Source organism: Symphalangus syndactylus, chromosome 23, assembly GCF_028878055.3.
Source record: "Symphalangus syndactylus isolate Jambi chromosome 23, NHGRI_mSymSyn1-v2.1_pri, whole genome shotgun sequence".
Taxonomy (NCBI): domain Eukaryota; kingdom Metazoa; phylum Chordata; class Mammalia; order Primates; family Hylobatidae; genus Symphalangus; species Symphalangus syndactylus.
The window spans coordinates 12087090-12110303 of NC_072445.2; the positions used below are offsets into that span (position 1 = coordinate 12087090).

Below are 23214 nucleotides of genomic sequence, written 5' to 3' on the forward strand. Positions count from 1 at the left end.
CAGAGATGATAGATGCAGTGCAGCCTTTTGATTGCAATTAAAAAGGAGATTCTGCTTAGCATGGTGGTCGATTAGCTCTTTATGAAAAGGATTCTGACCTTTTATTTCATACAGATATTTAAAAATATGTGAGTCTTAAATGAATCTTAGCAACGAAAACTGAAACAAATGTAGCATTTTAATTGGGTTTGGAAATACTGTACAAGATAAATTGTTTATAAAATGAGATATTTTTAAATGGCAGGGTTTACCTTAGGCCTCCAGGAGGATATTCTGAGGCAGGGTCTCTAAAGACATTCATATAGGAGAATGAAAGTCGTTTCCCCCCCTTTGGTGCTTTATTTTATTTTTTTAAGAGAGAGAATAAAAAGTTTCTGGCATGAGATGGAAGATTCAGAATTGTCACCTCTACCTTTTCATGGTCAGTAGACTTTCATAGTCATTTGTCTTTACCAAATAACTTTAGTCTTCAGATGTTTACATGTCATTCTAGATGCAAAGATCTTTGAAAGCAAGGCATACCAAAAAGGAGCTGAATCTATATCATATAAGCTGCTTGGGGCAACACTATCTCTGAGAAGGTGTTGGACCCCATCCTGAAACCTGGTTGATTTGAAGCTCAAGCTAACTGGGGTCTGGCTGTTTTGCTTTTGAGAAGTAAAACTATGGAGGTTGAAGTAAACAGGTTTGGTTTTGTTTTAAGTATCAGATAGGTTGAAAATAAACCTAGATCACATTCCTCGATCTGGAATCACTACACTATATTGTTATGTGTTAGTGTTGTTGTGTTCCAAAATTTCTATATTGTTAGTGTTCCAAAATTGCTAGTGTTCCATATTGTTAGTGTTCCAAAATTTCTCAAGTTTGAGAAACCTTGGCCTAAAGGAGTTTGCCAGTTATCTCTTCTCCGTATTTCTTTGTGTTTTGTTAATAAAATTTAAAAAGGTATGGGGTCTTACTTCTACGAGGTATGTCTTATTCCTCTTAAAATCTGCTTCCTTACTAAAGGACAATCTTACAGGACCGTAAATATTATTTGGAAAGAATGAGATGATCTGAGGGTGTATAGAATCTCAGTGTTTTGTCTCATGTCGATGATTTTTAGCAACTCGAAGATTAAAATTGTTCATAGCCAGCTTTAAAACATACCTAAGGTCATGGAATGACCTAATTGGCCACTTTCTTCCTCTTTAACCTTTTCTATACACATTTGTATTCTAGGTTTGTAAAGGATTTATGATTTTCCCAAGGATTTGCCTCAGAAGGAGACACAAGAGGAGTTTAACATATTCATAAGGTAGAGTAGTAGTCAGAAGATAAAATGCATAAATTAGATGCATATGTGTCAGCATGGATATACATAAAAACTAGCCTTGAGGAAAAGCTAGTTATAGTGTAAGACATGCAGTACAGTACCGTTTATGTAAATTTTAAAAATCAGTACTCTGTAGTGCATGGAAAAGTGTAAGTATGTGGCCTACAAGGAGACATTCCAAAGTCATGGTGCTGGTTGTGTTTACAGAGCAGGAAAACACTAGAGAGGAGAACCGTAGCTTTATTAATAATACTTAAAAAATTTTATATGCATAATGCAAATATGACTAATATTTAAATGAATTCTAAATGGTGTACCAAGTGGTTATTAGTCATGTTTTCTATGCTTTGTTTTTAATATTTTTGAAAATACATGCTTACTGTAAAAGAAAGCCGACTATTGTTTAGAAAACAATATTATTCTTCCTCATTCTCCCACCTGAATATTATTACTCTTAAACTTACGCATCTCTTGAGACATTGGGGAGAGAAATGGATTAAAAACTAGAAAAAAAACACTGAAAAATTTTATTTTTGTACAGTCAGTATATAAAGCATAGTACTTTATAAGCCTGCATTTTCTACCTTTTTTCGTTGTCTGTATGTAGATACCTGTCTCAGCTCTTAAAGGACATTCTGGTTGTTAACACTTACAGAAAAGGTTGTAGTGACTATCCTTGCATACACATCTTTAAAAATTTTTTTAAATTCATTATATATTTTTCAAACTTTTAAATTGTGGTAAAATTCACTTAACATAAAAGTACTATTTTAACAATGCTTAACTATACAGCTCAGTATTTGTCTTTTTGCAACTGGCTTATTTCACTTAATATTCTTAAAGTTCATTCATACTGTAGCATGAGACAGAATTTCCTTCTTTTTTAAGACTGCACAACATCCTGTTGTGTGTATATACTACATTTTGTTTATACATTCATCTGTCAGTGGACACTTCAGTTTCTTCCATGTACATATCTTTTTAAAACTTTAGTTTTGGTGTGAAGTACAGCATTTAAAAACATAAATCTTTTAATTTTGATACAATTTCAAACATATACAGAAAAGCAGCAAAAACTAATACAAGATCTCCAGTATATCCTTCATGCAGATTCGGGAGTTGTTTATGTTTTGCCACATTTATTTTATCATTCTGTATGTATGTATGTTTGTATGTACACACACCCACGTGCATATTTTTCTGAACTATTTGAGCATAAGTTGAAGACATCATGCCTTTTAATCCTTGAATATTTTCATGTATACTAAGAACAAGGACATTCTCTTAATTTAACCACAATACAATTATCAAAATTAGGAAATCTAATATTGATACACTTCTGTTATCTGATCCACAGTCTATATTCAAATTTCATCACTTGTCTCAGTAATATCGTTTTTAAAGATAACTATTCCCTGCTGCCACCTGTGCCCCTCCCCCTGCCATCAAGGTCTAATTCATTTCTGGCATTTAGTTATGTCTCCTTAGTCACCTTTAGTGTGTGACAGTCCTTTAGCCTTTTTTGTTTTTTCTTGACCTTTGGTATTAGTAAGGGGTACAGGCCAGTTATTTTGTAGACTGTCCCTCAGTTTGTGTTTGATGTTTCCTCATGATTAGATTGAAATTACGCATTTTAGGGAGCAATATCACAAAAGTAATGTGTGTCTGTAGTGCATAGTATCAGGAAGCATGTGATTAAGGTAGTGTCCTCATGTCTCTCCACTATAAAATTCCTGCATTCCCTTACTAATTAATAAGAAATTGTGGAAGATACTTTGAGACTATATAAATGTCCTTTTCTTCATGGAAATTTCACTCACTAGTTTTTTTTTTTTAGCATCTATTGATGACTTATGTTAACTGCATAATTTCTTCTGTGTTTATTAGTTTGCTTCTCCACTGTAAGAGCTTTTTCTTCTCGCTCATTCTTAAATTATATCATTATAAACCCATGGATTTCTATTTTATTTAGTAAGTTATCCATTACTAATTTCTATTGTTATTACTATTATTGATGCTCAGATTGTCCCAGATTTGGCTCCTGGGCATCCCTTCAAACTGATTTCTGTTTTGTGATGTCACCACTGTTTTTTTATGTATGTTTCTGCTGCTGCTTCTTCTTCTTCTTCTTCTTCTTCTTCTTCTTCTTCTTCTTCTTCTTCTTCTTCTTCTTTCTTCTTTCTTCTTTCTTCTTTCTTCTTCTTCTTCTTCTTTTTTTTTTTTTTTTGAGACAGTCTCTCGCTCTGGGCCACTGTCATCCAGGCTGGGGTACAGCGACACAATCTCGCCTCACCGCAGCGTCTGCCTCCCAGGTTGAAGTGATTCTTGTGCCTCAGCCTCCCAAGTAGCTGGGACTATAAGTGTGCACAGCACACATGGCTTATTTTTTATTTTTATTTTTTGGAGAGACAGGGTTTCGCCTTGTTGACCAGGCTGGTCTCGAACTCCTGGCTGCAGGTGACCTGACCTCAGCCTCCCAAAGTGCTAGGATTACAGGTGTGAGCCACTGCCTGGCCTAATACATATCTTTTGTGATTGTTTTGTTTTCCTTAAAATGATTTTCTTAAAATAGAATTTGCTGCATTAAAAAGGTTATACATTTAAAACAATGCATGGACTAAGTAAATCACACTTTTCGCCATTTTGAGGAGGAAAATAAAAATATGCACGTAACATGTAACTCCTTCTTGAGCTTGCCTTTTTTTTTTTTTTTTTTTATTTGGAGTTTCGCTCTTGTCACTCAGGCTGGAGTGCAGTGGCGCCATCTCGGCTCACTGCAACCTCCACCTCCTGGGTTCAAGCAATTCTCCTGCCTCAGCCTCTTGAGTAGCTGGGATTACAGGCGTCCACCACCACGCCTAGCTAATCTTTGTATTTTTAGTAGAGATGGGGTTTTGCCATGTTGGCCAGGCTGGTGTTGAACTCCTGAGCTCAAGTGATCCACCTGCCTCAGCTTCCCAAAGTGCTGGGATCGCAAACTTGAGCCACTGCACCTGGTCGAGCTGCTTTTTAAGAATTCTCTTTTTAAGGAAATTTTGTCGTTATTGGCCCTTACAAGAAACATATGCAAGAAAGGAAGGTAAGAAGAAGAAGAGTGTCTTTTCAGTGCCATTCAGGACTAATAGTTCACAACTATCTGAATGATTGAACTAGATTTATAGGGTGTATTTTCAAGAATAGATGGTTAACAAAATAGATCGTTTATATTAAGTAATAAAAACCTACTTGGGAAAGTCATAGATTAGCATTCATGGTGGGAGACGTTTCCCTTTTCACATCAGACATTTTTGTATGTTTCTCCTGCCAAGGATGCCCAGGACAGGTTGATATCTTCCCTTCTGTGCCTCACTTTGCTCAGATAAAAAAATAATGTATTAGATCATTGGTATTATAATCTTTTTGACTACAGCCTACATTAAGAAATATATTTTCTACTGTGATCTAATATACACGTGTGCATAATAAATATATATTACAAAGTCAGAAGTTTTATAAGAGACAGTTTAACCTTACTATGTGTACTGCATGCTGATATTTCCTTTTCTGTTGTTTCTCTCGTCTTGTCTTGTCTTTTCCTTCTTCCTCCCTCCTTCTCTCCCTTTTCCCTTTCTACTGCCACCCGGTGAGCCACCATGCCCAGCCCTCTATTCTGTTTTATTTAAAATGCTGGTAATACCATTGAACTTGACTTTAGGTTAAAAAAAAAAACCGTAGTAGATTTTTGCCTCTTCTCTCTCATCCCCTTCCCTCTCCACCCTTTCTCTTCTTTCCCCTTCTATCCCCTCCCCTTCTCTTCTCTCCCCTCCCCCTTTTTCTTTTAGCTTCTTTTCTTTTTCTTCCTCCCTTCATCCCTCCCTCTCTCCTTTTCTCCCCCTCCCCTTTTCTCCCCTCTTCCTCCTTCCCCTCTTCCCCTTCACCTCCCTCTCTTCCTTTCCCTCTCCCACTTGTCCCCTTTCAACAGGGTCTTGCTCTGTCACCTAGCTGGAGTGTAGTGGCATGATCTTGGCTCACCACAGCCTTGATCTCCAGGGTCGAAGGACTCCTCCTGCCTCAGTCTCCTGAGTAGCTAAGACTAAAGGTGCAGGCTCATGTCACCACACCCAGCTTGCTTGCTTGCTCGCTTGCTTATTTATTTATTTAGCGACAAAGTCTCACTGTTGCTCAGGCTGGTCTCAAACTCCTGGCCTCAGGTAATCCTCCTACCTTGACCTCCCAAAGTGCTGGGATTACAGGTGTGAGCCCCTATGCCCAGCCCAAGTAGATTATTTCTAAAAGCCCTTCAGCTACAAAATTACATGAGTATATTTGTGAAACTATTTTTAAATGACACAATAAAAAAATTCTGGGACAAGGTCTGTCAGGGCGAATAGTCAAAAATAACAGCTTCTCTTGTATACGTAATTGTGGCCATCTCAACAAAAACTAATCCAATAAAAAGACATTCCAAAGTCTTTAATCTGTCCTTCTGAATACAGTCACTACTAGTATACGCTAATTTTGGTGTTTTTGTTTTCTCCTTTAAACTGACCCTTTTCCCCCTTTTCTTTACACCCATAGCAGTACGCTAATTACTGTCTTTGGTGCGTTTATTTCTGGCAATGACTAGTTAATGGAGAAGATTTATTTAATTTAAAAAATTTATTGCTGGATTTTAATTTGGTTGAAAGTAAGTCTAGTTAACACTTTTTTTTTAGATTGGCAGGGTAACGTTTTTAGTCTATCTGAAATGAATGAAATTGGTCCTTTGGCCATCTTGCAGAAGAACTTGAACTCCTGAGTGCTAGAGCCACAGTTCACTCTTGACTAGGCATCTTTAATGTCTCAGCAAGAACTTTGCTGCAGAGGTGGTAATTTTCCTTGTCACTCTTAGTTTTTGTTTCTAGGAAAAAAGATGAATGGAATTTAACATCCATCAAATTGATAAACACAGTATTAAAAGAGAAATTGGGAATATGTTGCAGCCTTCCTTGACATGCTAGTTTTTTCCCTTGAGTTTGCACTACAGTGTTTTTCACATACAGAGCTAAGCGAAATGGTAAATCACTTTCATGAAATGGGAGTTTTGGGGCTATTTGTGCGGAAGATATTTTTGCTCTTGACAAAGTACATGAGAAGATGCAAAAGTAATTACTGTTTCTTTTTTGAGCCAGTCTTTTTAGATTTGTATGATTTCTGCTGAGACAATTGAGGTATAAAGTATTAATGAAATTGTACTGCTTTTGTAATATTGTAGCTAGCCTCCAAAGCATCTTCTCTTGATTTTTGTTTGTCTGTGGTTTTTCAACTCCTCCTGTTTTTAGATCTGTTACTTAGACTTGGCATGTCTTGCCTTAAAACCTGTTTAGTTATAGCTATCATCTCCCCATGTGGAAATTCTTTTATTTATTTATTTATTGAGATGGAATCTCACTCTGTCGCCCAGACTGGAGTGTTAGTGGCACGATCTTGGTTCACTGCAACCTCCACCTCCTGGGTTTAAGCAGTCCTCCTGCTTCAGCCTCCCAAGTACCTGGGATTACAGGTGCGTGCCACTACGCCCAGCTAATTTTTGTATTTTTAGTAGAGATGGAAGTTTTGCCATATTTGCCAGGCTGGTCTCAAACTCCTGACCTCAAATGATCCACCCAGCTCAGCCTGAAGTTTTGCCATATTTGCCAGGCTGATCTCAAACTCCTGACCTCAAATGATCCACCCAGCTCAGCCTCCCAAAGTGGTGGGATTGCAGGCTTGACACTGCCCAGCCATTCCTATGTAGAAATGCTAATACATTAGTTGATATTTCTTATGCATGCATTCTTTGCCTTGAAAGATAAAATGAAATAATCTAATCATAGTTTCTTATATAGGAATTCTAATGCAGTTCATGTCAAATTTTGTTCCTAATTCGATATACATTTTTCTAGAAATTGTTCTTCCTTTTAGTCAGTAGTCTTCACTTCAATATTGATACAGATATAAATATATATTATCTCAAATGTTTATCTTTAAGAAATCTCCCACATAAAAAGTAAGATTATGGTATTTTATTTAACACTACGTCTTTCTAATAAGAGTAGTTTAGTAAAAATTATCATATATAGATTACAATAGTTTTTTTCTTCTTAAATGATGGTATCAGGACAAAGGGAAAGTACAGATTGAGTAATAAGACCAAGATAAGGAATTTGAACACAGAAATCCATACATAAACATCTGTATAATCATTAAAGACAGTGCAGATTGAAATCTGAGCTTCCTAGGGATCAAAGCAAAAATGGAAATACTGTATAAGCAGTTCAAAGATCATTGTGTTATGAACTCTAAAGTGGTTAGTGAGAAGAGTAGCGAACAGTGTTGTCAGTAACAGCTCTTCAAAAAGTGTTTTTTACGTGGCTTTTCTTATACCATCCCTCATTATGGAAGCCAAGGGCGTTATATTTGAAAAGTAAGTACCGGTGATGATGACTGAACTATATCTCATTTTCCTTTTGCCCATTTGTCAGAATTAATGGTAAGCACCATCTCTCAGACTAATGCAAGATCTAAGCCTAATAAATTGCCTAAATGAGAAAAAAAATTATAAAGAATTTTTGATCTATAAGACTTCCTATTGAGCTGCATAGAATAAGAGTAAGAGATAATGGGAGTTGTTATCTACAAAGAACTTGATCATTTAATTTGTTTAGTGCTATCTGAAGGAATTTGCCTATATTACATGCTATTAAATATTTGAAAGATAATTTCAGAATGGATAACTTCTACCTTTTCTGCCATTCCATTCAAGACATAATTACTCATGCTTGCAAGTGAAGTAAAAAGCATATTCCCAAATGAAAAATATTTTTAAAATGTGTTAGTTATACAAATTTCACTTGTCTTAAGTGAAATTTAGACAAACCGGATTGGATTAACTAGGTATGAGGCAGTTCATTCCTAAGAAGGGCTTTGTAATAATTTTGTTTTCTCTGTTTGATAGGGAGCTATAAATAAAAAAATTTAATACATTGACTTAGTAATCGGTGTCCATTTGAGAATCAGGAATGAGCCTGACTTGTAAAAAGTAAAAGATAAAACCAACATATCATAGTCCTATTAATTTAAAAGACAAAATTTTGAGTTAGGGTCAGATTATCTGATATTTTATAAAGAACAAGGATTTTAGTTGCTTGGAAATACAGTTGTTTCAGACAAAACTGTATTTTCAATAAGTCAGTATCTGCTTAACATGGTTTTATGGCATTCATACACTCAGATTTTTATTAACGCTATTACAGAATTTAGTATAGCCTGGTAGAAAGTTCAGTTGATATCCCAGCCCACATTGTCTTAGTAATCAGCAGCTGGGAAAATCAGAGTTAGAACTAAAGTGCACTCATCTAGTATTATAATTAGTAATGGCTATATGTTTGAAATATGACTTCTGGCCGGGTGCAGTGGTTCACCCCTGTAATCCCAGCATTTTGGGAGGTATGCGGATCACTTGAGGTCAGGAGTTCAAGACCAGCCTGGCCAACATGGTGAAACCCCGTTTCTACTAAAAATACAAAAATTAGCTGAGTGGTGGTGCACACTTGTAATCCCAGCTACTCAGGAGGCTGAGGCAGGAGAATCACTTGAACACAGGTGGCGGAGGTTGCAGTGAGTCAAGATTGCACCACTGCACTCCAGCCTGGGCAACAGAGGGAGACTCTGTCTCAAAAAAAAAGAAATATTACTTCTTTCAAACCCAATCTGACTTTTTCTTTGGCCCTTTTGGTCTGTGATCTGTGATGCTTTGCAGAATATAGTATCGTTATTCGTTTATCTGAGAGGGAAAATGTGCCTATATGCATATACAATATTGCATATAATTTAATAAGATTACTCAAAATTATATGCAAAAGTTTTCTGTGCACACACATTATGAATCCCAGATTATTGTCCCCACATATTTGGTGCCTCTCCCAGTGTGAGGTTCATACTTCCCTGTCCTGATCATCAGGCTCAGCTATGTGACTTCTTTTAGCCAATAAAATGTTAATGAAAAATTTATTTGGCTTTTATGACCAGAAACTTTAAGAGCTGTTATGTGGTTCCATTTCTCTTTTCCCTTTGCAGTGATACCAGCAGTGTTCCATTAAGGGCCACTCCTTCATTCTGGGTTCCTGGAATGAAGATATGTGGAGCAGAGCTGCTGTCTACCCTCAGTAGACCTATAGATCAAAACAAATAAACCATTGTTGTAAAGCCTGTAGATTTTAGGGTCATTCGTTTTTGCAGGTAAATTAGCCTAAGCTGACTGATAATAAGAACCCTAGGTTAAGAAGATCTGTTCTAGACCTAGGTTTTTTTGTTTTTGTTTTTGTTTTTACTTTTTGTGTGTGTTTGTTTATTTTTGAGACAGGGTCTCACTCTGTTGTCCAGGCTGGAGTGCAGTGGTACAGTCATGGCTCACTGTAGCCTCACCCTCCCTGGGCTCAGGTGATCCTCCCACCTCAGCCTCCTGAGTAGCTGGGACTACAGGCACGCACCATTATGCCTGGCCAGGGTTTCGCCATGTTGTCCAGGATGGTCTTGATCTCCTGAGCTCAAGCTGTCTGCCCACCTCCGCCCCTCAAAGTGCTAGGATTACAGGCATGAGCCACCATGCCCGGCCCCAACATTTTTTATTAGTCATTAAAAAATACATTCAGGCCGGGTGCAGTGGCTCACATCTGTAATCCCAGCACTTTGGGAGGCCGAGCCAGGCAGATCACGGGGTCAGGAGATCGAGACCGTCCTGGCTAACATGGTGAAACCCCGTCTCTATTAAAAATACAAAAAAATTAGCCGGGTATGGTGGCAGGCACCTGTAGTCCGAGCTACTCTGGAGGCTGAGGCAGGAGAATGGCGTGGAGGCAGGAGAATGGCGTGAACCCAGGAGGTGGGGCTTGCAGTGAGCTGAGATCGCGCCACTGCACTCCAGCCTAGGTGACAGAGTGAGACTGTCTCAAAAAAAAAAAAAAAAACAAAAAAAAACCAATGCCTGTTTTATGAGGGGCAGCTGCATTATCTGCCATCCTCACAACAATCTTACACAGGTTTTAACATTTTTGCAGTTGAGGAAACTGAAATAAAAGTAAGTAACTTTCTTATGGTCATGCAGTTTCTAAGTAGCTTAGGCAGGATTCAAACAGGTCTGTCTGATTCTTCGTGTATTATACCTCTAAACTTTCCTGTTTGTTCCTTGCATTTATTTCACAGATATCTGATCAATCATTTCTTTACTGATACGCAGAATCAATAATGCAGTTTTCAAAACTTTTATATAATAAGTGCATTTGTCTCTGTTTAAATCAAGGGTCTTAACATTTTTGGCTTTCAAGGCACAGACTTCTTGTATTTAGAGGTTTTTATTTTTGTTTTTACGTCTGAAATCACATGCCTTTAGGTGAGACTTACACTTGCCAGTTAGCGACAGTGACTAGCACTCCCTGTTGTGTTAGGCCACCTAACTTCACACATTCATGATACCCACGTGGTCCCTGAAAACTTTCGTATTTGTATCCCCAGGATTGGCTTGTTAGTGTACATTGTTAATGAAGCCAAAGACTTCTCTATAATTCACACCAGAGAAATTATTTTCATTGCATTGGTCTCAAGCTAGCAACTTTTTAAAAAGTCGGAAGAGGAATAGCAATCATAGTTAATTCAAGATTCACTATATGTCAGGCACCGTTCTAAGACTTGCACATGTATTATCTGATCTACAAAATAACTTTATTAGGTACATATTATTATTCTCATTTGTAGGGAGAAAACTAGAGCAAGAGAAGTTAAGTAACTTGCCCAAGGTTACACAGCTATTAAGAAATAGAGCCAGGATTTGAACTCAGGCAGTCTGGTTACACACACCATACTGGTACAGAGGATATGTAGGTTAATTATGCATGAGCTTTTCTCACTAGTGGAGAAAGCTTTTGTATCAGTAGTTGATAGCCTTTATATGAAGATAGGTACCTTTTAGGAATTGTGAATTATATAAACATCATGTATTCTGATACCTTGGATTCACTGGATAAAAATTAGTCAATTAGCCCTAATATTGGGAAGATCACTGTCATCTTCTCTGAACATTCCCCTGATATGCTTTAATAGATGTAAGAAGAAAGTGTTAGTAAGCCCATCATTTCATCCTTCAAAAAAATATGTCTTAGAAATTTGAACCACTACTTGGTCTTTTACTCTTTGGGAAAGAGATTGACTCTCCTCCCTCCCCCACTCCCACCCCTCCCCCTCCCCCTCACCCCCACCCACTCTTCATTCACCACTTTTGAGTAGGCAATTCATTTTTTTTTTTTTTTTTTTTTTTGAGACGGAGTCTCTCTCTGTCTCCCAGGCTGTAGCACAGTGGTGCAATCTTGGCTTTCTGCAACTTCCGCATCTCAGGTTCAAGCAATTATCATGCATCAGCCTCCTTAGTAGTTGGGATCACAGTTGTGTGCCACCACGCCCGGCTAATTTTTGTATTTTTAGTAGAGATGGGGTTTCACCATGTTGGCCAGGCTGGTCTTAAACTGCTGACCTCAGTTGATCCACCCACCTTGGCCTTCCAAAGTGCTGGAATTACAGGCGTGAGTCACTGTGCCTGGCCAAGAAGGCAATTCATTCTTTGCTTCTTTTTCCCCTCCTAGAGATGGAGTTTTGAGATGTTACCTAGGCTGGCCTGGAACTCCTGGGCTCAAACAATCCTCCTACCTCAGCCTTTCTAGTAGCCGGGTGATATGATTTGGCTGTGTCCCTACCCAAATCTCATCTTGAACTGTAGTTACCATAATCTCCACGTCATGCTGGTGGGAGGTAATTGAATCATGGGGGCGGTTACCCCCATGCCATTCTCATGAAAGTGATTGAGTTCCCACGAGATCTGATGGTTTTCTAAGGAACTTTTCCCTCTTTGCTTGGCACTTCTCTCCTGCCACCTTGTGTAGAAGGACATGTTTGCTTCCCCTTCTGCCATGAGTCTAAGTTTCCTGAGGCCTTCCCATCCATGTAAAACTGTGAGTCAATTAAACCTCTTTTCTTTATAAGTTACCCAGTCTTGGGTATTTCTTCATAGCAGCATGAGAATGGATTAATACACTGGGACTGTAGGCGTGCACCACTGTGCCCAGCTGACATTCTTAAGATATAGCATATTGTATTTCTTGAATTTAAGCTGAACATTTGCAAGTTTTACCTTAAGGGAAAATGTGTCTCAAAAGTTAATATCACCACTCTAAGTTGAATTTACTGAAACAGTTGCAGTGGTCAGCTTAGTAGCAGAGCTTAAATGAAGGAGACCTGAAGATTGGTGGTGTGTGACCCTGGTAGGAGATGATGAGGCTGAGAACTGAGTAGAAATACTCAGGGAGTATTGAGGGAGTATTTAGGGGTAGGAATAGCCCCTTAAGTCAGGAGCTGCCTTTGTGGATAGAGGGAAGCAAGAACGAATAGGACTAGATTGTAAGAGCATACATAGGTAGGCAAGAGCAGTCCCACCACTGCTGTACCCAGTCCCACCACCTACACTTTTCCCAGTCCCACCACCATCCTCTCCCTCAAAAGAGAGGTGCAGTGGGAATTTTTTTTTGTATTTTCTCCTGTCACATCTGCACGGTAAAATGAAAGGCTAATAGCATTAGGACTGTGGATACAATTATAGAAATAATCAGTGATCTAGAAAGGGGGGTGGTAACCTGCTGTTTTTGCTAATTTATTCCCAAATACTTTTCTACTTTTCTATTCTGTTGTCATTGAAGTCTTTATGGGACATTTAAAGCCTTAGGTTTGGAGTAAAATATTGCAGCCTCCAGCCTCTCCAGCAGTTATGTTCATGCCACATCTGTGCCATTGGAGTAATTCATGAATGACACTAAGGACTAATGGCTTGAGGGGAAGTCTTTAGATTATACCAAGGATCAACTGTAAACAAATAGAAGTTTTTTTGTTTTGTTTTTAGGCTCCAACTTGCCTATTTTATTTTGTCAGCTTTACCCAATTTTTCCACAATATGCCAAACCCTATCTGTAATTTTGATGGCAGAACTGTATGTATATATGCGCACACAGCATAAAGTGCATATTTTGTTAGAACTAGATTAATGCCACAATATTCAGAAAACTTCTCCCTGTGTTTTCAAAAAATTGACATATTTTGTGGTTAGACTGAAATGAGGTAAATGTACATGTTATTGTAGTACTAATGGATTGTTAGATATTTGCTGTAATGTTAACATTGTTAATTTATGCCCTGTAAATGAATATTGAATATGAAACACTGTTACAGGGAAAACTGTATAGTCTGCACAATAAATGCTGTATAGGAAACAAGCCTTACTCCAAATAATTTTTTTTGCTAGTTCACACCTCTGAGTAGTTGGCTTTATCAGTGTGAAGAATCTAGAGAATGTATAATTTCAGTGATAAACTAGATTATAAAGTAAGTTTAATTGCTGAGAAGAGTAAGCTTTGTCAGCTTCATATATTCTCTTGTTGCCTGTTTTTGCAAGACACATTTCAGGATATGCTTTTGGGAGCCAATCTAATGTTACCTGTATTTGCCTCACGTAAAAATCTTAAGCTTTGTGGTTTAAATCTAAGCAAGCAGGAAGTGACTTGAGAGACCTTGTAAGTCCTGTTAGGACCAGTTATCCATGATGAATAATAACGAAGAAATTTTTGTATGTGTGGGGATAATTTATGAAATCCAAACATCTGCTTATTGACAGAGTGCTTAATATTTCTCCTGTAGGTAGGAGCACTCTTGCTTCCTATAAATAAATTTTGTAGCAATTTAAAATCCATTTCAAATTGTCTGTAAGAGAACTAATATTTTTCAACTTTGTGTGTTCATTAGTATCCAATACGTTAAATTCAGCAAATTTATATTGTGTATTATGTGGCAGGCATTTTGCTAGGGGCTGAGGCACACTGTGAATAAGACATTCATTTATCCAACAAATATTTAATAAAGCGCCTTCTATGGGTAATCTTAAGGACTTGCCTTAGGAAGTAGTGCTTATATTAAGAGTTCAAATATGAATAGGATTTACCAAGGTGAATATGAGGATAAAAAATCTTCCATGTGTCATGATTAAAGTACTCCATGTTGACGGCCGGGCGTGGTGGCTCACGCCTGTAATCCAGGCGTGATTACAGGCACGAGGCTCAGGCAGGGAGATCATTTGAGGTCAAGAGTTTGAGCCTGGCCAACCTAGTGAAACCTTGTCTCTACTAAAAACACAGAACTTAGCCGGGTGTGGTGGTACACGCCTGCAATCCCAGCTACTCAGGTGGCCAAAGCAGGAGAATTGCTTGAACCTGGGAGGTGGAGGTTGCAGTGAGCCAAGATCGTGCCACTGCACTCCAGCCTAGGCGACAGAGCAAGACTCCATTTCAAAAAGGAAAAAGAAAAAGAAAAAGAAAAAAAAATAGCACTCCATGTTGAGAAAGAGCATGGAGTGTCTGAAAAACCAAGAGCACTGGAGAATGGCTAAAGCAAGGAGAGGGAGAGGAGGAGCAGTGGCATCAAATGTGGCTGAAGAAATAGCCAGTAGCTGATTCTGAGTTCTAAGCCATGGTTAGGATTCTGGATCTGGTTGTGAAGGCAATGAGAGGCCATTGAAGGGTTTAGGCAGGGAGGGGATGTTATCAGAATTTGTTTTCTTACAATTTTTTTTTTTTTTTTTGCAATCACCATGGTTGCTTTGTGGAGAGTGGATCAGACTGAGCCAAGAGAGGACACAAAGATTTCAATTAAGATGTTATTGAGTCTGGGCATGGTGTCTCATTCTTATAATCCCAGCACTTTGGAAAGCCAAGGCAAGCAGATCACTTGAGGCTGGAAGTTCGAGACCAGCCTGGACATCATGGCGAAACCCTGTCTCTACTAAAAATACAAAAATTAGCCACACGTGGTGGTGCACACTGGTAGTTCCAGCTACTCGGGAGGCTGAGGCATGAGAATCGCTTGAACCCAAGAGGCTTGAACTCAGGATGCCAAGGTTGCAGTGAGCCAAGATTGTACCACTACACTCCAGCCTGGATGGCAGAGTGAGACTGTCTTAAAAAAGATGCTATCAAAGGAATCTTATAAATGTTGATGACTTCGACTACAGTGGTAATGGAGAAGTAGATGGATTCAAGAGATATTTAGGAGTTGTAAATGATTAGAATGGTAATTTGGGGGATGTAAAATTAAGAAGGGAGAACGTGAAGTTCAAGATAATTCCTGGCTTCTGACTTTATTCTCTAGGTGAATGTTGATACCATCTCATGAGATGGGAAGAAGGGCAGAAGACAGGGTCTATTTTATTTTTTGAGGTATTACTCAAATTGCAGATTCATGGACATAAATAGGGAACATAGGATAGGAGTCATTTATCATTAGGAGGATATATACATGTAGGGGTGTGTGTGTGTGTGTGTGTGTGTGTGTGTATTATATGTATATATTTGAAACTTATTTGAAACTTATTTGTAAGGACACAGGCTGAGCATGGTGACTTACACCTGTAATCCCAGCACTTTGAGATACCGAGGTGGGAGGATCTCTTGAGCCCAGGAGTTTGAGACCAGCTTGGGCAACATAGTGAGACTCCCATCTCTATAAAAAAAAAAAAAAAAAAAATTTAAGGTAGCTGGGTGTGTTGGTGCGCACCTATAGTCCCAGCTACTCAGGAGGCTGAGGTGGGAGCATCACTTGGGCCCAGGAAGTCGAGGCTGCAGTGAGCCATGTGTGTGCCACTGCACTCCAGCCTGGGTGACGAGCAAGACCCTGTCTCAAATTAAAAAAAACAACAACAACAAGGAAGCACACAAAAACAGTGCAGTGTTATTCAATCTGTCTATTCTGAGATCAGTGAAGAGAGTCTGATTTTTTAAATTAATAAAAATAATTTTTGAAAGAGAAAAACAAAAATTAATAAAAATAATTTTTTTAAAAAAAGAAGATAGTCTGATTTTTAAAGAGAAGGAATCGCCATGAGAGGTTGGGTGAGAATCTGTTAGGGTAAAGGTGTTTTGCTTTTGCTTTTTAAAGAAGCTAGAAGATAATATTCATGAAAGGACACCTAAGTAAACTTAGCCACTTTCAATAGCTCACAGTTTGCCACATAAGCTACAACATATGCATAAGGTAATAAAGTTTTCATAGTAACCAAGTCCATAAGTGCATTGGTTCTTGCTAACTCCTGTTTAAACAGTTTATTCTTGCTGAGGCTGTTAACCCAGATTAATCCAACTACCAGAATTTTCTTAAGATTTTAATCAGAAGGCTAGAAGTCTGGTTTATGAATTGGCTGGCTACTAATGGCTTTGTAGCTTTTTAAAATAAGATATTTAAGTTTTGCGGTTGAGATGGGGGTGGGGGACAATGCAGCTTTAGAAACCTAGAAAGGTTTCTATGAACAGAAGCTGTAGCCTATTATGGACATAAATTGGGTGGAGAGGGGATGGTGAGCAGAACCCTGTTCTGTTAAAGGAGACCTTTATACAGTGCCTTGTATGAACCAAACTCTTGAGATACAGGAAATGAATTTTTATTTTTAAGTGGATTGAGAAACAAAACCCCTGGCAACCTTTTCCATTTTTTAAAATTTGACTACTTGAAACATGAAGTATTTTATGGTGTGAAATACCAAACTAAAGCTTCTGGTGGGTGCATGGATTTGTAATCTGTGATATATAGTCAGATGGGGTTTGGAGACTGAGAGTGGAAATGTGGGAACCAGCAGTGTACCCTGCGGAGGCTGCGAGCTGCTACATTTTGGGAAGCTGGGAGGTGGTTGCTTCAGTGGTGCATGCTGTAGTGGGAAGAACACAAACATTAAGAGTCAAATAAAGCTGAATCTCAAACCCTAGCTCTAGCATTTGTTAAGGAGGGAGCAGGTTTGCCCAACCTTGCCATACACACTGTCCTCTGCTCACATGTGGTGATGTTATCTTCTGCCCAGTTTATTTTGAGGGCTAAATGAGAAAATGAATGCAAAGCCCCTGGCAGAGTGCTTGACTCATAGGAGGTGCTTAACTCTTAGTTCCTCTTCTACTTTGAATTTGTTTCCTATATACCCAGCTTTAGTGTCTACAATAATGATAGAAGCCTTATTATGAGCCCAAGCAGTCCTAATGAGTGAGTTGGAACAAGTGCAGTTGAATTTCTCATCTCTACTTAGTGATTATGAAAATGGAAATTCGCAGGTATTAAGCACTTTATCTTTTAGAAATGCCGACCCACATGATGCTAGGAGTACCCTTAAAGACACACAAAACAGTTTATGAAAGGTTTAAAATAACAATTGATAAATACTTTTAAATGTAATCCAGTGATGGACTTTCTGCAGGAAAGCATTGGCCACTTATTTATCCAGTTAATGTTTATTGAGAACCATTTTTTTGTCCTGGATCCTGAATAATGTAGGAGACTGACAAATGAACGGATGATTCTTATATACCGTAGTAAGCCTTGTGCTATGGGAAATTGCAGAGTGCTGTGCCAAGAGAATTTGGTAATACGTACCAAATGCTGTAAAAATGTACGTCCTCTCTTACCAGTTGACCTACTTCTATGATATAACTTAAGGAAACTCAATGAAATCTTGTTTATAATAGTGAAAAGTTGGTAAATGAAAATGTGTAACACTAGTGGATTGGTTTAGTTCATATATCTATAAATGAATGAGACCACGTACTCATTAGTGATCACCCATTTATATTTGACAAAGCAGAAACATTCATGATACCTTGCTAAAAGGAAAAAATAGGTTATGGAACAGGGTTAAAAAGAATTAATTTGTTTTCAATGAGAGAAAAAGTTTAGCAAAATTACCGAAATTCTTTCTAAATATTTTGAAGAAATCATTCTGAAAGATGTATTATTGTAATAATCTAGAAGTGGGATTGGGGGTCTAAGCATCTTGCCAAATCAGCATTGTACATCTGAAAGATAAACAATGGGGCATGTGCATATCAAAGGGAGTATTTCATAGTGGCTAGATAGGGAGTAGTTCTAGAGAGACTGCCCAGGTTAATGGGCTTGTGAAGCAGGACAGGACAAAGTGCGTGAAGCAGGACAGGACAAAGTGCTTTCACAGTGCTCCCAGTATTTTAGGTGCATTTTGTAGTAAGAAGATTGATGTGTGAAAAATCATTCTGAAAACAGTGGAGAAAACTATGCCAGTGAGTATGTGGGTAGCCAGTCCAGGGACTTCACTGGTTATTTTGACTTTGCTAGCACCATTAGGTCACTTTATCTTCTGGATACATTCCATTTCTGGGTACTAAAGGTTTCAAGCGTATCTTCGTTGAGAAATTATTTTTCCCCTTAGATGATAATAAGGTAAGTTGCCAAGATTTGGGCTGCTGTTCACTCTTAACAGTAATCCCATTCAAGTGCAAAGGTTTTTAAACTCAGTTTTTACAAGTAACAGTTTGCTTTGGAAAAGCTTTATTCACATAAACCTTTCTCAGGCTGACAACTTTATTCAAGGACAAGTTTAAGACCTTTGGATATACCATTAACTCAACTAACTTATAAAATTAGTTATTCCCAAGTTTTTTTCTCATTTAGAGAGGTGGATAAGCTTGGAGATTTCTAGTTTTCTCATTTATATGAGAATTATAAAATTTATCAAGGGAACAGACCTTCACTGTGTCTGAATCAGATGCAGTGGCTGTTTCTGGACCTTTCATCTGCACTGCTCTCCAGTGTAGAATGATGAGAGGCAGGCTCTGTGTCTCATATTTTGTTGTTTACTTCTTTACATGTAATATAAATCTGTTCCCCTTCATTTTCAGAGTAGACTTCTGAGAGTTTCTTTCTTTTTGGCAGTAATCAGAAGTTGGATGCTGGATGGTTCAGAAAGAAAGGCCTAAGAGAATAAGAACCGTGATGCAAATATCAGGGCCAAAATGAGATAACTCTTACTTAGTGCCCCTTTCTTTAAGTTAGGAAAATACCTTTTCTTTTTAATTCTGTCATTTGTTGAGTACTCATATGCTAGGTTCTTCATGTACCTTATCTTATTTAATCCACATTTTCCTGAGAGGTATAAATAACCACCTCCCTTTGTTTTACAGAAGGCCCCAAAAGATTAAACAATTTGCTTTTAGCTATATGCCCAGTAAATAGCAAGGCCAGGATTTGAATCCAGGTCTTCACTCTAAAGCTCTTTGTATTACACAGACTTTGGCATGGAAGTTAGAAAATCCTAACTCAGTTTCTGGTGAGTTGTAGTAATTTTCTCAGCTCTTGCATTCTCTATCTGTAAAATGAGAGGATTGAGCTGAATTTTTAAAGTCATTACTGGTTGTAACATTCTGTGATTCCTGGATTCTTTTTCAGATTCAAGCAGAGAATATATAGAGCTTCTACTCCTCTCTTTGTGAGCAGCCAGTTGGGTTTGTATGTTAGCCTAATGATGTTATGACACCATCACCCTGTGCAGGTGTAGAAAAGGCACAGAAGGAGTATGGGTTAAAAGAAGGTACACTGTGTCAACTGCTGATTCCTAAAAGAAAACCTGAAGTTTTTGAACTGCCAGTTCACAAAAGAAAACTTGAAAGTACCTGAGCATCAAAGTAGCGTGGCAAGCAAGGGCTGGAGAGTGTGTGGGTGGGACCTGGTATTCATAATTGTCTTTAGATACCAACATCCTTCACCCTCAAAGGCTTATTGTGCCTGAGTGAGTAAGTTTCTGTGTGTGCATCTGTCTCCAAGCACTGGGGATTATGCTAGATGGTACAGTGATGACTCAGTTTCAGTTCTTTCAGGATCATATAACATTTCCAATTAAATGGTAGACAGATGGTTATGGGAGGGACACAATGATTTTTGACATAGGAGAGCTAATGAGATGACATGACATAAAGTATCATTATTGCAGTATTTTTATTCCGTTGATATAGTACTTTTTTCTTGAAGGTGCTATACAAGTAGCACTGAGATAATAAGCCATTTTTAAATGTCAAAACATGGAAAAACGAGAAAGTGGCTAGGAGAAATAAATGCACAGAAAAGAAGCAGTAAGGGCTTTAGAGCACTGATCACCTTAGCACTTACTAACTGGCTACATTCATTGCACTCACTAGTGGTGCTGGAAATGGCTGGGGGCTTGACATGGAGGTCTCTTCCTTGGGCCATCTTGGTGATCACAGTGCCACATCCTGTGGTTGTGATTGAAGACCATGGGCTTTGTTGTCAAATGGACCTGTCTTTGCTACTTATTAGCTGTTAACTTGGAACAAATTACCTAAACTTTCTGAACCTCAATTTCTTTATCATTAAAATGATGTTGTTTATACCTTCCTTGTTAGGGTTTTCCTGAGGATTAACATAAATACGTTATATACATAAAACATTTAGTTCAGTGCCTGGCACATAATAAATGCATCATAAATGCTAGCTCTTCTTGTGCTTAGAATATGTCAAAAGGTAGTGATTCTGATGAAATTACAGAGTATGATAGCAACACTTCCCTGTGGTTCGAATGCTATGTCAAGTTGTAAGAATCTTGTACTTCTCTGAATTGATATAATAAAATGTAATCTGTACTTCATAGAGTAGCATTAGATTTTTAAAATATATAAAGAATATAGACAATAATCACACTCAGATACCTACCAACAGCTTAAGAAATAAAAAATTACAGAACAAGATAGAAGACCCATTTTTCTCCTTATCCCTTGGCCTCAAAGAGGTAATCGCTATCCCGAATCTGGTATATTATTTCCTTGAATGTTTTTGTCTTGTAATTATTATCATTCATGTATCCATAAACAATATGTGGCATTCTTAACATATTTTAAATTTTTATATAAGTATTATTATACCGTGTATATCTTTCTGTAGCTCACTTGCTTTTCTCTCTCAACATTCTTTTTGAGATTTTTCTATTATACTTGTAGCCTTATTCATTTAATCACTGTAGAGCATTTTAAGATCAATTTTCTGTTAATGGACATTACCTGTCTTTGGATATTTTTGTGTGCCTCTCACCATCAAACCACCCTCCCTCAATCTAAGATTTAAGTGCTATTCTGAATTATGCTAATATTTGGGGGCTTTGAAAAGGTTTAAGGCCAGGCGCTGTGGCTTACACCTGTAATCCCAGCACTTTGGGAGACTGAGGCAGGTCTATCACCTGAGGCCAGGAGTTGGAGACCAGCCTGGCCAACATGATGAAACCCTGTCTCTACAAAAATACAAAAATTAGCTGGGTGTGGTGGCACACGTCTGTAATCCCAGCTACTCGGGGCTGAGGCAGGAGAATTGCTTGAGTCTGGGAGACGGAGGTTGCAGTGAGCCAAGATCATGCCACTGCACTCCAGCCTGGCCAACAGAGTGAGACTCTGTCTCAAGAAAAAAAGAAAATAATTCATTCTCTAATTGTTGGGTACTTGGTCTTTGTATGCTTATTATTGTTTTGTGTAAGCATTACATTAAAATTGTCCCCTGTAGGAAATTTGTCAGTTTCTCATCAATATAACCATTTTTGCTTTAAATACAGTTGGCCACGAGTTTGAACTTTGTATGCCTGCTTATATGAAGCCTTTCAACCAAACCCAGATTGAAAATACAGGATGCTAAACCTGTGTATATGAAGGACCAGTATTTAATATACGCTGGTTCAGTAGGGCTGACTGTGGAACCTGAGTATATGTGGGAGTTCTGAAACCAATCCCCCGTGTATACTAAGGGACGACAGTGTTTTGTGGCTTTGGAGAAGCCTCTTTTACTATTTTATAATGATCCTCTTCACCTCTAATAATACTTTTGACTTAAAGTCTACATATTCTGATAGTACTCTAGCCATACCAACTTTCTGTTCATCCCCTCCTCTCCCCTCGCGTTTTTCTTTTTCTTTCCTTTTCCTTTCTTGGTTCTTTTTTTTCCTCTTCTCCTCTCCCTCTTCCCCTCCCCCAACCCCTCCCTTTTCTCCTCTCTCTCCTTTCTCTGTTCCTGTCCTGTCCTGTCCTCCCTTCCCCTTCCCCTGCCTTATCCCCTTCCCTTTCCCCCTCTTTCTTTCTTACTCCTGGACTCAAGAGATACTCCCAAGTAGCTGAGACTACAGGTGTGCACCACCACCCTCAGCTAATTTTTTAAAACTTTTAGAGATGAGGTCTTGCTGTGTTGCCCATGCTCGTCTCAAACTTCAGGCCTCAAGCAGTCCTCCCGCCTCAGTCTTCAAAAATGCTAAGATTATAGGCGTGAGCTACTGTGCCCTGCCTGTTCATTTATATTTATTTGCCAGGTACATTTTTTTTTTATATATACGATTGTGTTATACTTGGGGGATTGGCTTCAGGACTCCCCTGCATGTACCAAAATCTGTGCATACTCAGGTTCATCAGTGTGCACTACAGAACCATCGTATATGGAAAGTAGGCCTTCTATATATGATTTTTGCATCCCGTGAATATTGTATTTTTGATCTGCATTTGGCTGAAAAAAATCCACATACAAGTGGACCCACACGGTTCAAACCCATGATGTTCAAGGATTAACTATACTTTAACGTTTTGTTTATCCTCTCATATTTGTGTTTTTAGTGTATCCCTTGTAAATTGAATACAACTGGACTTTAGTCCAAATATTCTGTCTTTTAGCTGATAAGTTCAGTCTGTTTACATTTATTACCATTACTGACATATTTATACTTATTTCTACCATCTTGTTATATGTTTTCTGTTTACTCTGCTGTTTTCTCTGCTGCCTTTTTCCTTATGACCTTTCCTTCTGAAAAGTTTGGAAAACTGTTCTTTATTCCCTTTTTCCTTCTGATTACCCTTAAATTTTTAACATGCATCTTTGGCTTTGCACAGGACGTTAAAATCAGTATGTTAGCATTCTTCTGAATAATAAGGGACCTTGGAAAACTTTTAACTCTAGTCACCTTCTATTAATCTTAAACGTTTTTGACCAGT

The 23214-nt window shown here is 38.2% G+C and overlaps 1 protein-coding gene across 9 annotated transcripts in view; it reads left to right on the forward strand.

The window, feature by feature from the left end:
* ZFAND3 (zinc finger AN1-type containing 3) overlaps positions 1-23214 on the forward strand; it is a 376418-nt gene that overhangs the window by 221475 nt on the left and 131729 nt on the right. The window lies entirely within an intron of this gene.